This window comes from Amia ocellicauda, chromosome 7, assembly GCF_036373705.1.
Source record: "Amia ocellicauda isolate fAmiCal2 chromosome 7, fAmiCal2.hap1, whole genome shotgun sequence".
NCBI classification, from domain to species: Eukaryota; Metazoa; Chordata; class Actinopteri; order Amiiformes; family Amiidae; genus Amia; species Amia ocellicauda.
Genome location: NC_089856.1, coordinates 8,635,294 through 8,645,210, shown reverse-complemented (window position 1 = coordinate 8,645,210; position 9,917 = coordinate 8,635,294).

Here is a 9,917-nt window from a genome sequence, read left to right as displayed (position 1 = left end):
TAAGCTTCTGCTGGATTAAAAAAATAAAATAAACAGATAATACCCGATTTCGCCTCTTCTCCTCATAGGACAGCTTATAGGTCAGTCTGATCAGGCAGCAGTGTGTCTCTCTCTCTCTCTTCCTCCTGCTCTTCTCTTGTTGTTATCGCTTCTTCTTGAACTCCTTGAAGATAACTAAACTTCTCTTTGTTTTCCTTTTTATAAGGTTTCCTTCCAACCAATCACATATTGCCACCACCATGAGTTGGGTGCTTGATGCTAATGTTATTTAGAAGTGGGGGGGTCCTTTGGATTTTGGCTAGGAGCCAATTAGAGGACAGGTACCCTTTTGGTCTCTGGACACATAGATAAGCCAGTGGTGGGAAACGCGCACACCAGGACTCTCTGCTGCAATATTTTGGAAACACATTAACAAAAAATACATTCAATGCGAAATAATGCAATGTGACAATTTGTGCAATTGCAAGAAGTTCTGAACTTTATTTTAAAAGACTCCTCTAACACAACAACTTTATTAAATAAATTCAGAAACATACCTGTGCGTTCAAGTTCCTGTGAAAACAAAATATATAGCAATAGCTGGCTGTGTGTGTTTTAATAATATTAGTTTGTTTGTTGCTCCTCTTTCCTTTTCTGTCATTGCTAGTTTCGCAGAAGGGTGTTTGGCTTTTAGGTGGGTTAACATACCAGCTGTAGATTTGTGGTATATTAATTGCACTGCACATATTATACACTTAACAGTGTTTTAATTTACTTTGTCAAAGAATTTCCACACAGAAGAGAGGAAGCTATTGGTCGGGTTCTTGTAGCGTCGCAGATTTCTGCAGATCTGCAGAATTCCACCGATTCCCTCCATTGGCAGAGTCGCACAGATCTGTCATTGTCAGCCAATCACAGACAAGAAATAACAAATCCCACCCTCCCGTCAACCTTCATTACAGCTACATAGAGAGCCAATCAACCGTACAGGTTTTAAAATAAAATCATTATTATTATTTTATTATTATTATTATGTTAACCATCGAATGCTAGATTCTCTTGTCAATAGTAGCCATCTATAACGAATAGTTGAATTTTCGACTATTTGGTCTCATCCTTAATATATATATCATATATATTAAATAACTAGTAAAATTGTATAAAATGGAAAGAGAGTGTTACTGTATCTTCTGTAACTATGTTGATTCAGGCTCATCTGTACTAGATGGAGTAAGAATAGGTTTATGCATAGAGAGATTCCAATGTAAATGGTCAAATAAAATTGTGAAAAGTGAAATGCAAACAAGTTTTAAAGTATATTCATCCTTAGTAAATGTTAGGGCTTTAAAAAAAAAATGGTAATATAAATATGAATGTGTGGGACATGGGAGGGGGGATGCGAGCTGTGACCCAAATGTTTTTGGGGGGGTGCCACACAGAAAGTTTGGGAACCACTGGTATAACGGACATTCTTAAATTATTTATAATAATAATATAAACTAGAAGTTGCATGCAACTTTTAAGGCTTTCAAGCTGTATCATTAGGTTTCAGATTTTAGCATGCATTTGTAGTTTAAAAGTTGAAATGGGTAATTTTCAATTTCAATCCAATGTAGTACACATTTGAGGTGTATACACGATGATCAGTGAGGACCAGGAAGGGATGTTTAGCACCCTCCAGCCAGTGCCGCCATTCCTTGAAGGCCAATTTGATGGCTAGGAGCTTGCGATTCCCAATATCATAATTTCTCTCTGCAGGGGATAGCTTCCTGGAGAAGAAGGCAAATCGGAAAAGCTTGGCAGGATGACCGTGTTGTTGAGAAAGAACCGCACCTACACCGGACTCTGAGGCGTCTAGCTCAACCACAAAGGGGAGAGAAGGATCAGGGTGCTTCAGGATGGGAGCTGTAAGGAAGGCATTATTAGCTGCATTGGACCAAGACAGAGTACGGGGAGATCCTCAGAGAAGAGAAGTCAGGGGAGATACTACAGTGCTGAAATTTGTTATGAAGCGCCGGCAAAAATTGGCAAAACCCAAGAATCTCTGCAGTTCTTTTATAGTCCGGGGCTGAGGCCATTCTGTAACGGCTTTCACCTTGTCTGAGTCCATATGTACACCATTCGTATTGATCACATAACCCAGGAAAGTGATGCAGTGTTGGTGGAACATGCACTTCTCAGCCTTCACGTATAGTCCGTTCTGTAAAAGACAGTGAAGTACTTTTCGCACATGGGAGATATGTTCTAGAAGAGTTGGTGAGTAGATTAGAATGTCATCAATATAGACGATGACAAAGTGATTTAGGAAGGGTCGCAATACTTCATTAACAAAAGCTTGGAAGACAGAGGGTGCATTAACTAGTCCAAATTACATAACTAGATATTCATAAAGACCACTGCTGGTAAGAAATGTCATCTTCCACTCATCTCCTTCTTTGATTCTGATAAGATTTTAGGCGCTTCTTAGGTCAAGCAGCTGGCATTAGGGGCAGAGGTAACGATATTTCACAGTAACTGAATCTAGACCTGTAATCAATACACGGTTGCAGTCCTCCGTCCTTTTTGGCCACAAAAAAGCAACTTGCCGCTGCTGGCGATGTGGAGGGACAGAAGAAACCCTGTTCAAGTGCTTCCTGGATATACAGTGAGGGAAAAAAGTATTTGATCCCCTGCTGATTGCCCACTGACAAAGAAATGATCAGTCTATAAGTCATTAAGGTTTCAAGGCTGACGTTTGGCAACTCGAACCTTTAGATCCCTCCACAGATTTTCTATGGGATTAAGGTCTGGAAACTGGCTAGGCCACTCCAGGACCTTAATGTGTTTCTTCCTGAGCCACTCCTTTGTTGCCTTGGCTGTGTGTTTTGGGTCCTCCCGTGTAGTTCTGGGCTGATTCCTCACCGTTCTCATGATCATTGAAACTCCACGAGGTGAGATCTTGCATGGAGCCCCAGACCGAGGGACACTGACAGTTATTTTGTGTTTCTTCCATTTGCAAATAATTGCACCAACTGTTGTCACCTTCTCACCAAGCTGCTTGGCGATGGTCTTGTAGCCCATTCCAGCCTTGTGTAGGTCTACAATCTTGTCCCTGACATCCTTGGACAGCTCTTTGGTCTTGGCCATGGTGGAGAGTTTGGAATCTGATTGATTGATTGCTTCTGTGGACAGGTGTCTTTTATACAGGTAACGAGCTGAGATTAGGAGCACTCCCTTAAAGAGAGTGCCGCTAATCTCAGCTCGTTACCTGTATAAAAGACACCTGGGAGCCAGAAATCTTGCAGATTGATAGTGGATAAAATACTTATTTCCCTCATTAACATGCAAATCAATTTATAACTTTTGAAATGCGTTTTTCTGGATTCATTTGTTGTTATTCTGTCTATCACTGTTAAAAAACACCTACCATTAAAATTATAGACTGATCATTTCTTTGTCAGTGGGCAAACGTACAAAATCAGCAGGGGATCAAATACTTTTTTCACTCACTGTACCAATGTTTGTGTATACCAATGCAATAGATTAATGTATGTTGTATGGAAGAGTATTTGAAATGCATTTGGTATACTCAATTGCATTTCAAATACTTTTCCATACAACAGACATTAATCTATTGCATTGGTATAAATTAAATTAATTAAATTGAAATCCAAAGTACTTGTATTTCAAAATACAAATATCAAGTGAAATGCAAATAATTCAAAATAAATACAAATTGTTCAATCTTTTTTGATGTTATTTTGTTTGTTATTTTTGATAAAGTTTGGAGGTTGAATATTTCAGAATTGATTCTTCCTTAGGTGAGCACCGAGCAGCACCTGATCATGAAAAAAAAATAGCGCCTTGCTGTGCTCACCAAGTAATCTTTTTACTGGTCAGGTGCTACTATTTTTTACGGCAGACTACTATTTTTTACGGCAAGTGCTACTATTTTCCACTTCAGAACTTCAGAATCTCTGCAATTGTCCCAGATAATCTCCTAACTCAGGGTCCCACTGATTTGGCCTTCTTACATAAATGATTGAATAAGTGCCATAATACAAACAACGATCTTGTACTGTATCTAGAAGAGAGAATAGTTCTAACCGTGCATAGGCTGTGGTGAAACTGGCGATAAAAATATTTACATTTAACAGCTGTGTGTAGTGCTCTTTTGTACATTTCCAGGTGACACAGAAACAGTCATCGTCAAGATGACACAAGATGAGACCTCGTGGTATGGGGCAAACACATATTTAAATAATTTGTTGGGGTCTCTCACAATACTGGTGTTTTGTTTCGGGTCACTGTCCAAATTTTACCCATAAAGAATTCAAAAACAATTTTGAAAACAGTCTTTTGGACGGATTCTTAGTAATGTTGAAATGATGTAAGTGTACACCCTCTTTAGCATAATACTCTGTGATGTAGGGTTCACAGTCTGTGTCATTTTTGCACCACTCAGGGTAGCCTGAAGCCTCTTGTTTGCCTTATAGATGCGTTTTAATATAGTCAGAGAACAGCATGTTGGATGAGTGTTTAAAATGCCAGATCACATATATTTCAGCTATTCTGTAACCCTTCTGTAGCAGCCAGCAGCTCTGGCGTGCACCAGACACTGGTAAGTGCTCTCTCCTAAACACTGTGTGTGCAGGGAGAGCCCTGCTTTGTGTCAGGACACATCGGACAGAGTGTAAAGAAAAGTTTTTTAACCAACTCTGGTTGGTAGCACAGGGAAAAACAATCGTCTTGCGGGGTAAACTTTGACTTTTGCTAGACCAAAGTAATTGTGTAAATCTTCAAACCCCTCACATATTATATCAGGATGACCAACCGTGTACAATTTGGTTTTATTCACAAAAGGGTACAAACTAGTGAAATCGTAGTAATGGAGCTGCTCACCAGGGTTTGGCTGATAATACAGTGTCACAGCATTGGTCCTCCCACCGAATAGAGACTCCCTGGGGTCTAAAGGTGCTGGTAACTGTGTTTCGGTAATAAAATCGCTAACATCCAGATTTTCATTCTGCATTGTCTTCCATTCGTGTTCCCACATCACTTTGACATCAAACCCGTGTAATTTTAAGAATTTGGTTTTATACATTGTCTTTTTATATAGCCAACTAAATGTTGTTTGTGTGACGCTGTTGAAGTCATTTTCACTATAACAGGTATTGCAACCGTGAAAGAAACAGCCATGGTACTCAAAATGCAGTGTTCACACTGTTTATTACCACAAAACCGTCTAGATAGTATGGGCCATATTTACGCTTTAGAGTGTGTTGTACACTGATCTTGTCTGTGTGCTCTGTATACATAAGCCATTGAATAGCCTGGGTGGAAAATTGCTTTTTCTGTCTATGATAATTCTCGTGGGGGCAAGGAGGACCCAAGTGCAGACTCAATCACAGCTGTGAGGCAGGGCAAACAATCCAAAAGGGGCAAATCCATGAGTCAGAAAGATATAACAGTCCAGAGGTCAATCGAGGAGACAAACAGACAAAACCAGGGGATCCAGAAGAGTAGTAACAGGAACAGAACAAAGAGGTCAAAACACAGGAGGACATCAATAATAAAGCTCAGATTTGACTATCTAGGATAATGCAAAACTTCACAATAACTGATGGAAACTGATGGACATATATACAGGGGCAGAATGAAGCAAGGGACTAAGGTAGGGAGTGAGAACCAATGGGAGAGAAGAGTGATGGAAGAAGTGCACATGGTGAGTTGGAATGTTAATTGGGTGATTGAGGGATGTCAGAAGCTGAGTTCAGTATTCATTGGATGATGACCTCTGGAAGTGAGCTGGGGAATAGGAGAGAGAAGTGAGAGAAGGTGTGAGAGGAGATGTGACACTGAAAAACATGTACCGATACATGGTCATACAAACTGAAGCTATCATGATGTACTGAAACGGGTCAAGACTGACTTTAATCAGGTCTGAATCGGGGACTGATGGGCACTTTGGATGTATCTGCTCTGTCTTGCTTAAGACCTCATCCCTAAATATCATGCAAGCTTGTCTCAGTATGTTCACATCCTGTCTACAGTAACGTTTCAATTCATCTTGGAAATTAAATTCAGCGTGTCTGTGTTCATTGTACCATTTCTGAAACTCACCCACCCACTCAAATCACCCATCATTTAGTCTATCCCGTAAAATTGTTCAGCAGGTAATGGACCTACATAATTTTGGTTTGCAACCGTATTAAGGAAGTGAGGTGACCTTTCGCACCCATGAACCCCATGGCTTTTGGCATATTGCTCAGTTTCATAGGTAAAAAGTTTAATGAATCAATGAACTTGATGTTCAGACCAGTCACTGTCATGCACATAATTTGACCCTCCTTGTGTGATTAACTGCATATCAACCTTTTCATGTATGAGCTCTCTAATTACCAAGTAGTTATCATAGTCTTTACCATTGTGTGAAATAAAAGTGTAGTTTTTAAAACACGTGTCGATGAAACATTTCTTAAAGTCCGATAAGCAAGAATCTCCTTAAAACTCCTATGAGAGTTCGTTGTTTATGAGTAATAAACACATGTGGCATAAACATAATTTGGGATGTGTGTCCCTGTTTCTTGCATGCATTCAAAATCAAAGGAAATGTATTTTTTCGATTGTTTGGGGATGTGTACCACGCTCATGTAGCATAAATGAATGTCGGGGATCTTGATAACATGTCTACAACGCTGACACAGCTTTTCTTCACAAGTGTGCGTTATTGGGAGAAAAGTATGGCACTCTGTACAGAAAAAGTTCTGAACACATTGAATCTCTTTGGTCACAGCTTTAGCCATGTGTCTCCTGAGACATGCACCACCTCTGCAGAATATTTTACATACACTGCATCTTGTGATGGTCTCTTTAATCTCAAAACAGTGAGAATCTAAACATGCATGGCACAGATCCCTACACGTGTGATTATTTTTATGTCCATAGGCCGCCTGACAATACTCGCAGAAATTGCGAGCGCCTATAAATAATCTGATGTTTAAAACACCATAGTAATGTTGTTCGTGAAGTAATACAAATTGGACTTTAGCATTTATAGGTGTGGGTCCTGTAGTAAAATACAGCCACTCGTTTTCAATGTACAATAACTTGATAATGGCCCCCAATTGTCTTTCAAATGCCTGAATATCTGAAAAACTAATCTTTTTCTGAATGGAAACCCCTTGCTGACTATGTATGTGTTTGGCACCATCTAACATTTCTGTATCTGTGCACTCTTTCCTCTTCCACAAACGGTACACACTGGCAGCAAAACATAAATTGTCACCTTGGTTTTTAAAATCAATTAGATGACACCTTTTTGTGTCTATTATCTTGCTAAACAAAACACATTTTAAGTGCTTCCGTGCACCACCTTGCATATTTCTAATTACTGTGATTGTTATTCTCAAACTCCCATCTGTTAGGATTCCGGTGTGACTGTAGTAAATTTGATATGCTCTCTAAGAAATCTGCTGCATCCAGCTCCCCCAAATTTCACCTCCTCAAATAGAAAGGATTATTTAATGACCCTGAGCCCAGTCTAAGCTGTACAAAATCATTAGGACCCACATTGTGTGATATTTAATTTAAAAGCCCTTGCACAGCTCCATGCACAATACGGGCAGCCTCCATGTAAGATTCTACGAGATCGAGATTCACAAACCTGAATTCTTCATAGAACTCCATACCCCGAAACCTATTAATTTCCCAGACATTGCGACGAATACACTCCAAAAACACCCAACACAGGTCCCCACCATCACCACCTGTCATGGTTCCCTAGCCCTTACCCTCTTTCCCCACTAGAGGCCGCAAATGTTCCCTTGCCTTTTCCTTCTCTCTTCACTGCTTTCCTTTGTCATTCTTTCAATTAACATTCCTCCACACCCTTGTGCACTTCTGTTCCTTTCCTCTGCTCTCATTGGTCCTGCTCCTGCCTTCCTAGTTTCTGCTTCCCTTTATATACCCCTCACTGCCCTCAATCTGGGTGAAGTGTCGTCAGTTCTACCTGTGTCACCAAGCCTGGTTCCTTGTTCTCCTCCTAGCGCTTTGTCTCCAGTCCTGTGTCTCTTTCTGTCTCTCTCTCTCTCTCTCTCTCTTGCTCCCTGTCCTAGTCCTGTCTCTCTCTTGACCTCCTTGATCTAGACCTTTGCCTGTGACCTTAACCACGTCCTTGCTTAGTCCTTGTGTCTTGGTAGCCCCTTCTACAAACACTGCACCTGGGTCCTTACTCCCTTTCCCTGTGGTCCCCCCCAGTGACCGTGACACCACCCACCCCCATTTGTAAATCATCATTTTCATTATTCACCTCAAACATTACAGCATCACCACCACCAATCTGATTATCATTATTGTCAGCTTGTAATGCTAATTCATCAGACAGATCCAGACCTATATATTCTTGAATTTCCAAGTTTGATGAGTGATCACCATGCTGTACACAGCTAACATTATCAGCGTGTAATGGTGTCTGTGATCATGCTAATTGTAACACATCCGTTCTAGATTTAAGCCTAGCAGTATTCTTTTGGCAGCATTAATGTTTCTTTCTCAGTACTGTCTTATGTAGTGCTTTTCTTGGCTCTGTAGAACTGAATTGTACTTTTTTTTGTAAAGTGTCTGTGCGCTGTGATGCTGGTGGCTGCTTGCCCTGCTGTACACTGGCCGCTCCCTTATCAACACGATCGGGTTTTTTAAGCAATGGGCCTCTTGACCCCTCTCTCACTGGCCTCTGCAGGGGGGCTGATTGCCCTGGCTGCGCAGCGTTTTCAGCTATAAGAAACAGACACTGTCATGGTGTTTACACTTTATACGGTGACTTTTCACTGCATTTAGAAAATAATAATAATAATAATAACATCAGTAAAAACCAGTGAATGTTACATACCTCCATTAAAAGTTTGCTCTGTGACTTGGACTGGGTAGAGGAGTGCGTAGTCAGGGGCGGCGGCAGGGTATGGCATGGTTGGGCTACAGCCCCACCAAGAATCGTGTTAGCCCCACCTTAGCCCCACCATTGAACAACGCAGAATATCACCGAGCAGAATAAGCACTAGCCAGTTCCATATGCGTCACTGCGTCATTGCTGCATGAAATTGGCGGGCGTTAGCATGCAGTGTAGTGATGCAGTGCATCACACATTACACTGATCTTAGCCAAATCAATTAATGCTAGCTAGCTAAGTAATTTGGGAAATTGTAACATTGCTAACATTAGTATGGAATGATCCAACCACAACAACTGGCAGATTGTGCTCCTTTGAAAATGTAAATGGTAAGTTTGGATATATTTTAAATAATAGGGTCGATTTGGGAACTGCTGACTTTGTTGCATTTTGTGTGGACTGGGCGGCCACCTGTTGAGCTCCGATAACTGCTGTATCTCTCTCTCTCTCTCTATCTGTCTCTGTATCTCTCTCTCTCTCGCTCTCTCTGTCTCACTCTCTTACTTTCTCTGTGTGTGAGAGGAGTGTGACACATGATGTACAATGCGCTGGGTTTGTAGCGGACAGGTTTGCCAGACAACATGAACGAGTTGAAATAGCATGAATAATATTGCCTACACTCAGTAGTAGTGACCGTCCACATGTGTTGCTCTCGATGTAATTTTGCTTGTGAAAAAAGGAGTGCAATCATCTACCCCAGCATCGGTCTGGTACTCCAACGATCCACCCCCCCCCCAAGGGGGTCCCTGGGGTCAAAAGGTTTGGGAACCCCTGATCTAACCCATAGCAGCCTAATGCGTGGTATTTCTAGGTACTGGGAAGGGTGCCAATCCATTGTGTGTGTATTCACATTGAAATTCAGACGTTGATTTGAGCCCCACCACTGTATGGATTAGCCCCACCGCCATCAATGTGCGGGTTAAAGTACGGTGGCCCTGAAGTGCAACTGCTGAAAAAATAAAGCAGCGGCTGCGACATTTGCAGCGGCTGCAAGATTTGGAAGTGCTGAAAA